The sequence below is a fragment of the Pinus tabuliformis genome, chromosome 3_1 (assembly GCF_031772625.1).
Source record: "Pinus tabuliformis cultivar Carrire ecotype Pingquan chromosome 3_1, CPIR1, whole genome shotgun sequence".
NCBI lineage: Eukaryota > Viridiplantae > Streptophyta > Pinopsida > Pinales > Pinaceae > Pinus > Pinus tabuliformis.
In genome coordinates, this window is record NC_142301.1 from 284,571,533 (window position 1) to 284,589,087 (window position 17,555).

The 17,555-nt window shown below is 36.9% G+C and overlaps 1 pseudogene; it reads left to right on the plus strand.

Annotated features, from left to right (window-relative positions):
- Positions 1 to 1,633: 1,633 nt before the first annotated feature.
- LOC149186905 (golgin candidate 5 pseudogene) lies at positions 1,634 to 12,238 on the plus strand (annotated as a pseudogene).
- Positions 12,239 to 17,555: the final 5,317 nt, after the last annotated feature.

Genomic DNA, 17,555 nt, shown 5'->3' on the forward strand with positions numbered 1-17,555 from the left:
AGTACCTCCTCCATTCCAAAGGAGAGGACTCTTAGAGCATTGTATCCAATTGATGATGGAATAGAATAAGGCTTCATTTTTCATATATTTCCATTATGTAGTTTTAGAATGTAGGATATGAATTTATGTAGTTTTATATATAAGTTTTCTTAATGTAGTACATGGAATAATTTGTCTTGTTCTTAAGAGAATTGAGCTCACTCTAAAAGGATGAGAGAAACATTTTATTTCATATTAGATCTTGTTTCATTTCATTATTTATATGTTTAAGGATTTGATTGATGAATGAGTTTTAAATTAGAATCTTATCAGCATGTGAGAGGATATCCAAGGGTCTAAGTTAGGCTCTCTCTCTCTCTATTTGATTTGCATGATAATTAAAATTCATTCTTTTGCTTTTATGTTTCAAGTATCATATGAGGAGATACCAATAGTCTAAGTTAGGCTCTCTCTCCAATGATTTATATGGTAATTGAAATTCATTCTTTTGTTTCAAGTCATTTCATTTCTTATGCTCATGAATGACTCTTAGTTTAGTTTGGATTAGTACATGAGAGGACAATCAAGAGACTAAGTTAGTCTCTCTCTCTACTTGAATCTAAACAATAACTAAGTTCATTCTCTTGTTTTCATTTTAAGTTTTTAGTTTTAGGAATGATTTCTCTATGATACTGTAAGGAAGGACAACCAGGACCTCCTTAGTTAGGAGCCTCTTCCCTTGCATATTATATTGAATCGTAAATAATTTAGTTAGACATAGGTTAGTTGCCTACTCCTACATATATTGTGTTGGCATCATCACAAGCTTACGAGTTTCCCTGGTCGATAATTTATGCAGCAATTTAAGTCCAAGAAATTGCCCAACATTTTGGCGCCGTTGCCGGGGATGGTGCTAAGGGATTAGGCATTAGAATTTAACTCAATATTTATTTTTCTTTAGACAAAATAACTTGTGAGACCTGGTGACAGCAGGATCTTCACAAAGAAGTTTAAGTTTGAGTTTTTTTTATGGTTTAGTGTTTAGCTAGTTTTAAATTTTGTCTTTTCAAAAACACCCCCTGCATGAATAAACACAAATCAAGCGATGAGTATGCTCTCTTCCTGCGCTTCGTGCGACCAGGAAGATCAGAAAATCCATTGATTTGATTCAAATAAAAAAAACTCTTGCTGAAGAATTAATTTGCAAAAAGAAATAAAGAATTTTGTGAAAAAAATAACATTTTTAAATTTTTAGATGAAATTTAGTTTTTTAATTTTAGATTTAAAATATATATATATATATATATATATATATATATATATATATTTTAATATATGTATCATATATACATATTATTATTAAAAATAAAAATAAAAAATAACCATTTCTTTAGTTTTTTTAGAAAAACAAAACTAACTTCATTATAGCTATTGTTTAATAGTAGGTTTTAATTAAAAAAAATTGTTGATTTTACAACTTTAAAAAAAAATTCAAATAACAAATTAAAAAATGTGTTTTTTTTAATTTGTTGTTTAACAAAAAATCTAAAGCAATGAATTAAATCAACATACAAAATAAAAAAAAATAATGTTTTTTAATATTTTCTTTTAACATTTGTTGTTTAAAAAAATATAAAAAAAAATTAAAAATTCCTTGTTAGTCAACCGTCAGCCCTTTCTCTCATTGGAGAAAGTGAGTCTGAAGCTGAGAAGCTCAAGGCAGAGATGAAAATAATGGAAGCAGCATTACAAGGTGTTGCGAAACAAGCACAGGCAAAAGCAGACGAGATTTCAAGGCTATTGATTGAAAATGAACAATTCAGAAACACAATTGATGATCTGAAGAAGAGATCTTCAGAGGCAGAGTCTGATGCACTACGGGATGAATACCAGCAATGCCTTGGAGCCCTTGAACGGAAGGTATATGCTTTGAAAAAGGAGAGAGACACACTCCGACGAGAACAAAGTAGGAAAAGTGACGCTGCTGCTCTGTTAAAAGAAAAGGATGAAATTATCAAGCAAGTTATGGCTGAAGGTGAAGAGCTTTCGAAAAAGCAAGCTGCACAAAAAGCTCAGATGAGAAAGTTACGAGCTCAGATTCGCTATTTAGAAGAAGAGAAGCAACGGTTGAATTCCAAGTTACAGGTTGAAGAAGCGAAGGTAGAAAGTATTAAAAAGGATAAGGCAGCGACAGAAAAGGCTTTGCAAGAAGCTGTTGAAAGTAGTCAAGCAGAATTGGCTGCACAAAAGGAATTCTACACAAATGCACTAAATGAAGCAAAAGATGCACAGGCACTTGCAGAGGCACGTGCAAATAGCGAAGCTAAAACAGAGCTTGAGCATCGTTTACATGAAGGTGGAGAACGAGAGGCAGCACTTATACAAGCACTTGAAGAATTGAGGGAGACTCTTAGCAATACAGAGCGCCAGGCGGCCTCTCGTGAAGACAAGTTGCGAAGTGAGATTGATCATCTTCAGAAGCGTTTCCAGGCAACTGAGATGCGATATGAAGAGTTAGTATTGAGAGTACCCGAGTCCACAAGGCCATTACTGCGGCAAATTGAAGCAATGCAGGAAAGCGCAGCAATGCGTGCTGAAGCATGGTCTGGTGTTGAGAGGGCGCTTAATTCACGACTTCAGGAGGCAGAGGCAAAAGCTGCGTCAACAGAAGAAAGAGAAAGAGCTATGAATGAACGTCTATCCCAGACATTATCTCGAATGGCAGTTTTAGAAGCTCAGGTTTCTTGTCATAGGGCTGAGCAAGCACAACTAGCTCGGTCATTAGAGAAGGAAAGACAGAGGGCAGCCGAAAATCGGCAAGAATATCTTGCAGCACTAGAAACAGCGGCCAGTCAGAGAGGTGCTTCAGCGGAACCGGCCACCATCAAAGTATATCCCTTCCAACACTCACGTTTTGTTTGGATTTTTCTTTTCCATTTTTAGACCAAATTTGTTTTGTATTTATTGTTATATATTATATTTCTTTTTTTTGTTTTTTTTTATTTGTTTTGATTTATGTTTATAAATGTTCCATTTCTTTTGATATATATTTGTATATTTTTAGTAAAAAAATTTATTTTTTTATTTGTTTAGATTTATATTTATTTGTTTTTATGTATATATTTAGTTATAATTAGTTAACGATTGATTTGTTTTGATTTACATATTTAATTTATATTAATTATGATTCTATTAATATATTAATAGGATTAACTATATTAATATGTTATGATTATATTAATATATTAATTATATTAATATATTAATACAATTGTATTAATTATATTAACACAATTGTATTAATTATATTAACCGTATTAATATATTATTATATTATGATTATATTAATATATTAATAAATTAATAGGATTGTATACTAAAAAAATTCTTATTTTTATTGTTTTTTTTTTTTTTTTTTAAAGAAAAAAGAGCTAACTTTAATTTAGTAATAGTTTTTTTATTAGGTTTTAACAAATAAAATTTTGTTGTTTTTCATTTAAAAATAAAAAAATATAAAAAATTTCACTTAAATAATAAATTAAAAATCTATGTTTTTAATTTATTGTTTAATGAAACATCTAAAAAAATTATGTTTTCATTTAAAAAAATCTCTAAAAAATTTTTCACAAAATTCACAGAGATTCGAAAAATGGAATACTTGGAAACAAATTTTAAAAAAATCAATTGGAGGATTCAATTCTCGATAGCATCAAGATGGCATAAACTCATCACATGATTCTTGTATGCTTTACAGAACAGAATTGCGAAGCACATTCATGAGTTATCTGACAGGGAGTAGTATTTTACATGGTTATTTTGAAGAATGGATTGAAATTGATATCATGAATTGAGTTACATTCAACGCTTTGATTTTCTTTGATCTTTTTATTTGGTACGAAATTTTTGCGTAAGAATCATGAAGGATATGCGCAATTCTTCTTGAGCACACTTATGTTTTCTTTGTACCAAGTTTTTTACAGGTTACAGGATAATCAAAGTGATCATTCAGGAGATTACATTATGTGCACAATTGGTCTTCCAAAGACTAATTCATGAAAAAAATTCTCAAGACAAATCCATCTCCACAACCACTACCTTCCACCTCCCTTTCTGAAAAGATTTTGAATCCCACCAATTGTACATCCATAAAGCATGACATTTCCATATCCATTTTTCACAGCAAGGGTTCTTATTCATCCACCATGCATTTTCCTTACATCCATCCATTTTCTTTGTCATTATCATTCCCCTTCATTTCCACCAATAAAACTCTGCTTGAGTCAAAGTCCTAGAGTCTATGTATCATTGAAAAAACACCTAGAGGCTTGCATGCCTTAATGGCAAGTACTCTTGCCAATGAACAATGGGAGTACAATAATATCCCTTGTTCGTTGGATCTTGTAGGTGACTCGACTACGACAAATTTATTCGTACCTACAAAGATGTGTTAGGCATCCTGACTCCCATTGGAATCAATGGTGGGAGCTCTTGTGTTGACTAGGGGCATTCATTAACGGCCACTAAGTCAACAACTTCTTGCTATGTTCGACATTGACACATTTAATCACATAGTAAGATTTGTGCCATCGAGTGTTGAAGACTTGAAGACCCATATTTTGTAGCAGATGAAGCCAATTTCCATTCATTGTATACATTGTATTTCACTTGAGGACAAGTGAATAAATAAGGCCGGGAGGAAAATGTAACTTCTATATTTTGTATACCTTCCAAGCCTTATATGTTTTCAACCATATTCAACAAGACTCATCAGATTCATCATCCAACAGCAGATACAACTTTCAGCCATGATCAGCAGACTCCTCAGATTTTTCATCCAGCAGCAGAGGATCCAGCAGCCGATACAATAACACAGATTCATCTTTCATCCACAGCTTGAAGAAGCAGATTTAGAGCAGAATTGTGGCAGCTACACATGCATGATTCATGCATGATTTTTCCAACCAAGTAAAGAAGACCATGAACAAAATTTCTTGCAGCCACACGTGCACAACTCTCATCCATTTTCAAAGGGTAGGTTAAGGTATGATATTTTCTAACTTTTAATCATTAAATTCCTTGAAAAGTTAGAATAATAATTTTTGGAAAAACTTCACTTCCTTTTTCCTTGCTTTCCCCATTTCACATAATTTCCCAAATCATCCGTTTAAGGGGAAGGATACATCCACATTCATATATCACATTCATATAACATCCACATTCATATATCACATTCTTAACCCCACTTACCTTCAAGCTATATTCACTATTACATGAGCATACAAATAGCTTTGTCAAAAGTATTTAAAAGTTAATTGGATGCTAACAGAATCATGGTTGTTACACAAGAACCAACCATGATGCATTCCAACAAAATGCCAACACAAGCATGGTTGTTACACAAGAACCAACCATGATGCATTCCAACAAAAATACTCTGCAATAAAAAGCACATTATCATTATGCAAAGGTCATAGATTGAATGCAACAAACAAAATATGGTTGAAACACAAGAACCAACCAAGTTGTAATTCATCAAAAATGCTTTGCAAAAGTTAAGTAAATGATATCATGCAGAGTTCGAGCCAAAGCTCAAGTACCAAAACATAATGTAATAGATTGCATGAGGACATGTAATACCATTGATTTCATGAGGACATGCAATATCTTGAGTTTGGGGGAGATGTTGGGCCTCAAAATAGTCCCTATTTTCACTCCATTATTCACCAATATTTTCACATTTTACCTTCATGTCACCTCCATTCCACCTCCATATCATTACATTTACCTCATTATTGGGTTCTAACAATACTTTTCCAAAGTTTATTAATTCTTAACATTTTTAAGTGAATTTATGGCTTAAACTTATACCTAACAATTAGCATGAGTTTGTTGACATGTGTAGGCACAAAGGAAGCTTCCAGGGCATCTTTATGTGGCCTTGAATGATCAAATTCGAATTTGATAAGATAAGCTTCATGGCGAAGATCATGGACCTCATGGAGGAGATCATGGAGGATAGGGTTATGTGTCATCATTGGTTGAGAAATATGTGGGTCAAAGGAGAGAATAGTGGGTCTACATTTATGAGGTTGTTATCATAAGTTTTTGTATAAATAGGAGTACCTCCTCCATTCCAAAGGAGAGGACTCTTAGAGCATTGTATCCAATTGATGATGGAATAGAATAAGGCTTCATTTTTCATATATTTCCATTATGTAGTTTTAGAATGTAGGATATGAATTTATGTAGTTTTAGATATAAGTTTTCTTAATGTAGTACATGGAATAATTTGTCTTGTTCTTAAGAGAATTGAGCTCACTCTAAAAGGATGAGAGAAACATTTTATTTCATATTAGATCTTGTTTCATTTCATTGTTTAGATGTTTAAGGATTCGATTGATGAATGAGTTTTAAATTAGAATCTTATCAGCATGTGAGAGGATATCCAAGGGTCTAAGTTAGGCTCTCTCTCTCTATTTGATTTGCATGATAATTAAAATTCATTCTTTTGCTTTTACGTTTCAAGTATCATATGAGGAGATACCAAGAGTCTAAGTTAGGCTCTCTCTCCAATGATTTATATGGTAATTGAAATTCATTCTTTTGTTTCAAGTCATTTCATTTCTTATGCTCATGAATGACTCTTAGTTTAGTTTGGATTAGTACATGAGAGGACAATCAAGAGACTAAGTTAGTCTCTCTCTCTACTTGAATCTAAACAATAACTAAGTTCATTCTCTTGTTTTCATTTTAAGTTTTTAGTTTTAGGAATGATTTCTCTATGATACTGTAAGGAAGGACAACCAGGACCTCCTTAGTTAGGAGCCTCTTCCCTTGCATATTATATTGAATCGTAAATAATTTAGTTAGACATAGGTTAGTTGCCTACTCCTGCATATATTGCGCTGGCATCATCACAAGCTTACGAGTTTCCCTGGTCGATAATTTATGCAGCAATTTAAGTCCAAGAAATTGCCCAACACATGTATTAGGTTAAAGACACTTATTACAGCAGATCTGTCTGAGATCTGATCTTTATAGATATTTTACTTATAAAAACCACCCTAATTCACTGTAAAAAGGGTTGGTTGGTTATATAGCTCCAAGAGAGACTCGCTCTGTATACTTGATGTTTTACTTAATCAAACTCTGCTGAAAAGCTTGGAGGAATGATTGTGTATGAATGTTTTGAAGAATTGAATGTGGAATTCTTGTGCTGCAACATGACTCAATAAGTGTTTCTTACCTTTGTTTTCCATTGATGTACCATCCAAAATAGCAGAAAGAATGAATAGTTTAGAATTGGTTTAATTGCCCTCTATGATCAATTTCTGTTGTTTCTATATGTTTTCATCTGAATTAGAAATGAATATGAATTCCCTGTGGCTCATATTTCCCGTAATTCATTCATGTTTGACAGTTATCTAGGGATTCTTTACTGCTCCTAGATAGAGCTCATTCACCTTCCCTCTGCTAAGCTGAACGAGATATTCTTAACTGCCTCTCATTCCTAGCCTTCACTCCATCCTTTAGCTTGAAAAATTGTTTCATGTGCAGCTAGCTTGCTCCATATTCCCTCTTGTGACCAAGAAAATGCACCAGCAGTCCTACTCCTTGACTCCATGCCCAATGGTTCTAAAACTTTCATGCTATCTCTGCCTTTTTACTTGAAAGCATCATCCATCCCACCAAAACTAAAACAAAACCCCTTGTACCCAATAACTAGCCTAAAATCATCATCAACAAAGCTAAATCCTAAAGAGAGAACCCTCTCTAACTGCTGGTGGGCTACCACCTGTAGTCCAAAGATTGCTTTGTGGTTACCTCGGCCATATCCCTCAAGGAGCTAAGGGACAACCTGAGTGATAACAGAACCTAGCCCATCAGTGAAACTAGCTGGCTGTAAGAAACCTTTTCCAAAGGAGAATCTAAATCTGAAAATGAGAAATTAAGACTAGTCCTTACTATTGGACAGGCCCTTCAGTTGAAAATAGAAATAGAAGACAACAAAATTACTACTTTTACTAGTGATCCCTGTCCTGTTTGATATTCAAATCAACGAATCCTAGAGTTTGTCTTGAGTTGTGAAACGCAAGAAAATATTGGAATACCAGATGGGTTTGATGAGCTACCTACAACTCCATCCCATGATAGCATTTCTATGGAAATAGTGCTAGGGAAGAACCTGAATATTAATCCAGATCTGTCAGAATCCCAGATGAAACAACTCTTCGATGTTCTTCAAAAACATAAAGAAGCCTTCGCCTGGGACTACATAGATATGAAAGTGATTCTTGCCAATCTATGTACCCATCATATATACATCAAAGAGGATTGTCATCCTATGAGACAACCCCAGAGAAGTATGAACGGTCCTCTGAAAAACATTGTCAAGGAAGAACTTCAAAAGCTCCTAGATGTGGGATTTATCTACCCCGTTTCGGATAGCCAATGGGTCTCCCTATTGGCGACTATCCCCAAGAAAATCGATAAATGGCGGATATGTGTGGATTACAGAGAATTAAATAAGGAAATGCAGAATGACCATTTTTCGTTACCATTCATTGACCAAGTCTTGGATACTTTGGTTGGCAAGAAGTTCTTCTCCTTCCTGGATGGATTTAGTGGTACAACCAGATCTAGATAGCTTCCAAAGATGAGGATAAAACCACTTTTACATGCCCTTGGGGAACTTTCGCATAACGGGTCCTCCCATTTGGTCTCTGTAATGCACATGCAACATTCAAAAGGGAAATTTTGGGGATTTTCTTTGATCTGGTAGATGACAATGTTGATATTTGTATAGATGATTTCACTCCATACAGGGATTCATTCGAGGGGGGGTTGGAAAATATGGAAAAAGTTCTTGAAATATGTAAATGGGTGCATGTCTCTTTGAGTACAATAAAATGCCACATGATGATGGAGGAAGGAATGATCTTGGGACATTTACTTTTCACTGTTGGAATTCGAATGGATCCAACTAAGATAAAAGTAATATTGAACTTCCTGATACCTAAAACACCCACACATGTATGTGGCTTTATTGGTTGTGTTGGTTATTACAGGTGCTTTATAGAAAACTTTGCTAAAATAGCACATCCACTTTTTGAATTAGTGACAAAATATGTAGATTTTGTGTGGATAGATGACTGTGATGCAACCTTTGTGAAGATCAAGGAACTAGTTTGTAGCACTCTGATCCTTTGAGGGCTGGACTAGACATTACCATTCCATATTCATGTTGATGCCTCTTAGATAGCAATTGGGGCAGTTTTTGGACAACAAGTGGATAAGGTACCATATGAAACTTACTATGTTAGTAAGAACTTGACTCCTGCTAAGTTAAACTACATAGTGACTGAAAAGGAATTCCTTACTATCATCTATGTCATCAACAAGTTCCAGCATTATATTACTTAGTATCCAACCTTCATACATATTTTCTCACATAGTAATCAGGTATTAGATGAATCAACCCATTACTCCTAGTTTTATTACAAGATGGATTTTGTTACTTCATGAATTTGGCATTGCCATAGTAGATAAACTAGGAAAGGACAATATGGTTGCTGAGTTTTTGTCTAGGCTAGAAAATAATGTTGAAGGTACACCCATTGAAGATAGTTTTCCAGACGAGCATCTCTTTGCAATTTCTGCTAACACTCTATGGTATGCATATATTGCTAACTATCTTGCTACAGGGAAGGTACCTCGTCATTTGTCATACAAGGATCAGCAGAAAATTATTCATCATAGTACCTGATATTCATGGATGGCAGGGTACCTCTTTCATAAAGGGGTTGATTAGCAGATTCAGCTCTGTGTATCAGAGGATGAAATCTATGAGATACTGAAGGCTGCCCATGATGGCCCTTGTGGAGGAAATTTTGCAGATAAAAGAACAAGCTACAAGGTGCTGCAAATGGGGTACTACTGGCCTTCTATCTTTCGTGATGCCCAAGATTATGTCTGAAGATGTGACAGTTGTCAACGGATGGGACAGCCTGGGAAATCGGATGAGATGCCACTATAGCCCTAGATAGTCCTCAAGCCTTTTGAGAAGTGTGGAATTGACGTCGTTGGACCTTTCAACCCAGCTTCTCATCAAAAGGTTCACATTCTGGTCTGCACTGATTATGTGACTAAGTGGGTGGAAGCCAGAGCTATTGCGAAAGCAACAAAACAAGTGGTTCCATATTTTCTTTTTGAAGAGATTTTTTCCCAATATGGTACTCCAAGGGAGATCATTTCAGATGGGGGAGCACAATTCACATCCCACATGATTGGAAGGCCTATGCAGAAATATGAGGTTAAACACAAAGTGACAACTCCTTACCACCCCCAGGCGAATGGACAAGTAGAAAGTACAAATAAGGTATTGGAAAATATCTTGACAAAAACTGTAGGAAGTCATCACCAGGATTGGTCTCAAAAACATCCAGAAGCTCTTTGGGCATATAGGAAAACATGGCAGAATACAACCGGGTTTTCACCATTTGAGTTAGTCTATGGGAAATTCCCCTTGTTTCTAGTAGAATTTGAGATCAACACACTCATAATAGCTTTTGAAGTGGGATTATACTTATTAGAGGCCCAGAAACACCAATTGGAACAACTCAGTGAGTTAGATGGGATCCATTCAATGGTTATCTAGAAAACTACTCCTATTCAACAACATAGAATGAAGTGGCATGATAAATTTATCAAGAACAAGGTGTTTCATACACGATATTGGGCATTTCTCTGTGACCCCTGATTCAAGGATTTTAAAGGAAAGCTTTGCACTCATTGGATGAGACCCTATGAAGTGGATGTTGTGTTTGACAATAGAACAACCAGATTGGTTAAAATAGATGAAACTCGTACTTCTTCCCTAGTGAATGGACACCGTTTGAAATTATACCACCATCCATCTTCTAAGGATTCCTTCATTAAACATCTCTCTAATAAATCTAGTTTGATGGTTGCTGGTGCAGAGAATGCTCTCTACTTACAACTTACTAGTTTGTCTTTTGCAGGGATAAGAATCAAAATATGACAAGGAGAAGCTGAAAGAAATTTTTCCAAGTAATAACTAATGTTGTTACTCCTAAATTTTTTTTCGAAGTGTCAGATGTTGTTACTCCGCTGGTGCTATTACTCCGTCAGCGCTGTTACTCCGTCGATGTTGTTACTTCGCCGTTGCAATTACTTTGTCGTTGTTGTTACTCCACCATTGTTGTTACTCTAATGGTGCTATTACTTCATTGTTGCAATTACCCTGTCAGTGTTGTTACTCCATCATTACTGTTAGTCTGCCGTTGTTGTTACTCCATTGGTGCTCTTACTCTGTTGTGCTGTTACACCATCAGTATTGTTACTCTGCTGGTGCTGTTACTCCGCCACTGTTGTTACTCCACAGCCAGGTAGGTTGCTAGGTATGCCTTCGTTGACTCTTACAGATTTAATTAAAATATTCAATTAAAGAGACAAGTATGTGTCGCGAACAACCACATTTAAGTTGGGGGGGGGTTCCCATCATAAATAAACGATGGCATACTTAAACCATATTAATGATACATCATTACCAAATCTGACGCGAACGGTAATAAAAAAATATCATGATTTCGTAATAATGACCACGATGCATTGGAATTTGAATTTGTACACCAATACCTTATTGATCTTTTCCCAATGCATTGCATTTAATTTCTGTAATTATTCCATTGTACTGCATAACTCACCATCATTCGCTGCATTTCCCGAGACCTACCAGCCACTCTCACTGCCCTTTTACCCCGCGACCACCATGCTGCTACCATCGCTGCTATTAATGTGGATTGCTACTACTCTCCCCCTACCAGCCGACTGCGTCAACTGTGCTGTTGCCATTTCTACAACGATGGGTGGGTTCTATGTGCACCACGAGCTGGAGGATACATCAGTGGTCTGAAACAACTGGGAAGTATGGTAGATCTTCATAAATGCAGGTTGGGAAGTTTATCTTGACAGGTTGCAGGGGTTCGATGAAGGAGTTGCAATAGAATTCAAACTCAATTTAGTCGAAGAGAGCTCTTGGGTTAGAGGGATAGAAGTCCTTGTCACAAAGGAAGCTATCGCAGAGGTCAATGGACTACCCCAGCAAGGACAAGCTGGTTTTCATGAAGAACCTCCCTCTCGAAGTTCCCCGAAGCATTTCTGCAAGATGGTGAGAGCGTCATCCAAAAAGGCTGAGGATATGACCAAAATTCATTACTACACCCATGGGGTGATGTAGCAAGTTTTTTAATGAGATATATAACTTGTGAAGGGAGGTACACCACCATATTTAAATATCACTTCAGAGTGTTGGCTCACCTTTGGCTTCCATAGTCAGAAGCTTTCTTATTAAACATGCCTTTCTTCCTGTTAAAAAGCCTCCAGCTGATGGTGCAATCTGCTCGGCGCTCACAACAAGTTGCAGTAGTCATCACCAACCATGGGTTGGTTCAGCTACTAGTTATGCATGCACTAGTCTGGTTCCAAATCCCGTGGGAAACATTATAGGAATCAATAGAGGAAGAGATAGAAGTTGTTATAACTGCTAGGGGAGAGGAGGTGGAAGCAATGGAGGAAGAACAACTAGAAGAAGATGAACATGTGGACTAAGAAGAACTGGAGGAAATGGAAATGGAGACTGAGGAATTGGAGAAAAATAGGGAGCTTGAAGCAGAAAGACCAGCCGAGGCTATTACACAAGAACCAACCTCGACTGTGGAACATTTGGGAGAAGAAGTGCTGCAGCAAGAAAGGGTTGATATTGAAGAAATTGTCAACATTACAGCCAAGGCTACTCCACAAGAACCAACCTCATCTATGGGGTTGATGGAGGAAGACAGATTGATCATGGAAGGAGTTGGAACGGAAGAAGTCATTAGTGCCACAGCCGAGCCTTCTCCATAAGAACCAGCTTCGACTATGGAGCCAATGGAGGAAGATGGACCAGGGAAAGAGAGGGCCAAGGCTGAAGAAATCGTGGGACCGACAAAAGGAGAAACTATAGACATAATGGATGGGGTTGGCACGGTGATACAGGAGTCCACTTTCATTAATTTCATGTTGGAGGGAACAGTGCCAAAACCATCTACTCAAGAAATGTTATATACGGGCGATGGTGTCACACAAGAACCGCCACCAACCCGTCCGGCACTAGAAATTGAAGAGGAATTAAATCCTGATGTTGAAACTGTTCCACAAGAACAAGTGTCAACCATGGGATAGGAGACCACATGGGAGGAAGTCTCAGCTCAAAGAAGAGCTGTTGAAGATAAAGGAAAAGAGCTCGAGGTCATAGCCGGGGCTAGGATAGACCAAGCATAAAACATTTTTCAATTTTCTTTTTGTTCATCCATCTCGAGAGGAGTGAGGGTGTCTCACTCTTCTCGATGAATAGAGGAGGAGATTGATGTTCCTCCTATTCTGATGTTTGATGGGTCGATTAAAGGTCTGGTTGTCGTCAGTCTATTGGCTGCAGACTCCCAGCAAGACCATCTCGAAGGACAGAGGGAGGAAGAACACACCGCATAGCCACAAGAACAACAATTGGGTGAGCTAGGCATTGTTCGGAAACAAGTGCCTTGGAACCCAGAAGAGAAGAGGAAGTGGGCGCTTCTGAAATCGGGGAACTAGGAAGAAAGATTCTAGTTGAAATTCCAATGGATATTCCTCTAGTCAATCTACCACCCGCTGAAATGACTCTGGGACATGTCGAGGTAATCGTCAAGAAGGAAGAAGTTTCTCCTGAGGAAGAGTGACCAAGCAGGATGGTCCCCACAAATGAACCTATGGATACTCACTCAAGTAATCCACCACCTGATGAACTAGTGGCAAGGTCATTTGAGGTGGTTGTTAAGTAAGAAACAATCAAGAGGGAGGGACCGAGGGAGGAGAACCCGATAGTTGGCCCAATAGATATTCCCCCGAGTGATCCACCTTCCACTGGATGGGCTGCAGGGTCAGATGAGGAGGTTGTGAAGCAAGAGTGGATAAAGTTGTGCAAGCAATGAAGGCCACCCATTTAAAAGAAATATTAATTGCAATTCAAGGATATGATGCATCTAAAATTAGAGGTTCAGAGGCTGAGAAGATAGGTGCACCACCTAAAGAAATAGGTGAGGAAATATAGATGGTAGACTAAGAAGCCCAAAGCCACAGTGGCCGAAGCAGAAACACAGGTGGACAATGTGGTGAAAACTTATGTTACCATTCAAACCCTATCGAGCATTTATTCGAGGGTCGTGAGTTCTCCTTGACAACTGAACTTCAAACCTAGAAATCCACCATGGCCTGATATCAGAATGAATTATAGAGAGCCTAGGAATAGACATGAAGGCTATATTCAAATATGTGGAGTGCGTGGACATATTGTGATTAAGGCATGCAAAATAGCAACACAAGGTGGAACGGTTGGAGGAACAAATGATAGAATTGAAGTTTAACGAAGAACATATGTTCAACCTGGCATAAGAGGTAGTGGCATGCCGCCCTCCCGCTTCTAACTATGATTTGTTCTTGCATGAGAAATTTATTTTCTTCTATTTGGAGAGCATTAAGAAGGAAATTAGTCACGAGATTGAGGATGGCATACAGGTCGTTCGGATATTGAGGGCTAATGACTTATTAACTCAACACTTGATGTGTGAGCTTTATCTGCATGGATATCTCCTGCGTGCTGACAAATAATTTAATCGGTACCATATGTGGGGTAAATTCATTTAAGGGTTTTCACCTCCTACACCCTCAATCAGATAAGCTAGCAGAAGGCTTCTAATACATTTGAGTCAAATCAAACCACAAAGCCTCTTATGATGAGAGGAGAGCATGAGAGGTCAGTGACTATGTACAATAAGCACAACACATTTTTAGAGATTGAGGGAAACAGAAAACATATGCTGAGGACACAAAGGTGGTGCATTGTTCTTTGTGTCAAACAAATATTCACGTTTCACGATGAGGCCCTCGTCACTTGCCAGAAAAGGTGGATGATGTCACCTACATCTATCCGGAACAAGGAACCATTTCGGGTACCAAATTTTTACAGGTACTAAGTAGGGTGCCAAGATACGTGGCATGTGTCCAAACATGCGGGGTTCGATGGATGGGAATCCGGTTCAGGTTCCTTGTCATTTGGTTGCCAGTGGAGCACTATACCCCAGCATATAATGTACTAGATGATTGGTCGAAGACTTTCTTCTTTCAGAGGGGTACAAGGTTCCACAAACAGATATGGTAGAGGACTATGATCTTGCCCAGCTCCACGAGGGCCGCAACTGATCTACCCTAGACCTCCGGAGGCGACAAGCTACATGAGGGCATGTAGAAGGCTAGTTGGGGGGAGATGTTGGGCACAAAATCTACTTAACTTTTCCTTACATTTCCACCCATCCTCTTATCCTTTTTGCACTCATTAACATGCATTTATTATGATAAAGCTATGAGGTAAACCCCTTTTTCTGTCTCTTGGAATATTTAATTATTGAAGTAAAGTCACAAGGGTTTGGCCGATGTGAACTACTAAAACTTGTTAGGTCTGCAGATTCAAAGGAACATGTGTTGATCTCACAGTGTGTAGCACGAGTTTCGCGAGTCACAACAGCTGTTCAGCAACACTGAAACATCATAACCAACTCGCAGTTGTTTGTAATCCATTTTGGATCATCTATGTTCTTGCTCTCTCAACACTAATGTTGTTCCAAACTGTTGTATATTTTTGGGCATTTAGTTGCTACCCTTGCATTGTATAAAAGAGGTTTCATTCCTATGCGAAGGGTTTGCTACGTAGAGATATGTATTGTAATAGCTCTTCTAGAGATTAATAAAATATAAGTACCTTTACTATTCTATCTTTCATTGTGAGTTAATGCAGCCTTGATCAGAGATTTGGGCCCGCTCTTCTAATCAGGTGCTGCGTGTTTCCTTTTATGTATGTTGTTTTACTTGTAGTTATTTTCTTATTTTTGTTACAGATTTCCATAGATTGTTGTGATTCCTTTTTAAGTTTTGCAATATAATTTATATTACTCTTACAACAATGATTTAATTTCTCAGTCACAAACCCTTGGTCGATATAAGATTGTAACCTTGCTCCTGTATATACCTTGTGCGTTACCTTGAAAAGTGTACACCCCCGAATTGATGAATTAATGTAGGAAAGTGGGTTGAGTAGTTTATTCACACTCATACACCAACAATGGGAATGACTTTAGATGTTTGGACGCTATGTGGGCAATATAATGCATGTGTCAAGGGACACGTATTCTGAGTTCTATGCGAGCGACTTGAGAAAAAACCCTAATTTCTCTACAGGATCTGAGACCTTGTTGTAGATCAATAATGTCAAATTCACATAAATCATTTTTCAAGAGTACAAGATGCAAATAGCAATAAGAGTAAGAATATTGAGAAGAGATTCTCCCTCTCACTAGGAATCTACTTCATTCAACTTCTTTCATGTTATCAACGTGTATTTATTAGAGTCATGCAACAACAGATCATAGAATCAAACATCATGGTCATAACATGCTCATGTGAGTTGCTACATCATATCATGACATCAATATTTCATCAAAGGTTAGATTCACATGATAGGGATAGCGGACAGGTGTGACAACATACTTCAAATATTATGAACACAATATCACTTATATCAAGTCAATCCATCAAGTTAGGGTATTCATTTTTACCATATTCCATAATTATTATCAAAGACATGACCATGATTAATAAGATATCTAGAGTATCAATCTCATAGTTCTATCATCAAGGTTACCAAAACAATAAGAGTGTCAACATAGTTTCATCATACTTATCATGGGCATTATCAGTATCAAGGAGGTATCCTTTTATAAGAGATCCATTATGTTTTATGCATGTCAAGTGTTAAGAGTATCATTTACTAGAGTCAAGGTACTAGCCTTCTTCATAGAATGAGGATCTCCAAGAACAATAGATTTTAGCAAAACATTAAGTTATGCCACTATATCTAAGATTAGCAATAAGTAGCCTCATAGAATCAAGAATATCAACATTATCAAAATATTCAATATTGGGTGCATCATTTTATCAATAGGAAACATAAACCCAAATCTCTTTCATATGCAAGCATGAACCATTTGCAAAGGAGACATTCTCAACATACTGTACGGCTTACCTACTCATCCAATGTTATAGCTAAAACATAACATTGAAACAATATACTGTTCATGCTTTGTAGTGTTCATGTGCACCTTCTGATAGGCAACTTGTAGTGCTTGTCACCTTTTGACCAAGTGACTTTTTACCTCTTTCGAGATTTAGCTTTTCTTTCCTGCATCTCAAATGATCCTTAAGAGGGATCCACTTATCATATCTTAGGAAAGGAGGTTAGATACATACATATATTCAAATACATATGCAAGAAGTATAAGCAATGATCAAAATAATAATCATAATAATCAGATCCATAAGTATAAACTAGAGTAAATACACAAAGAAACATCATTAGTCAAAGAGTAATTATCTTCAATGGGAGGTGATCCTCTCCGTCTTGAACGAACCTTCAAGAGCCATCATTATCC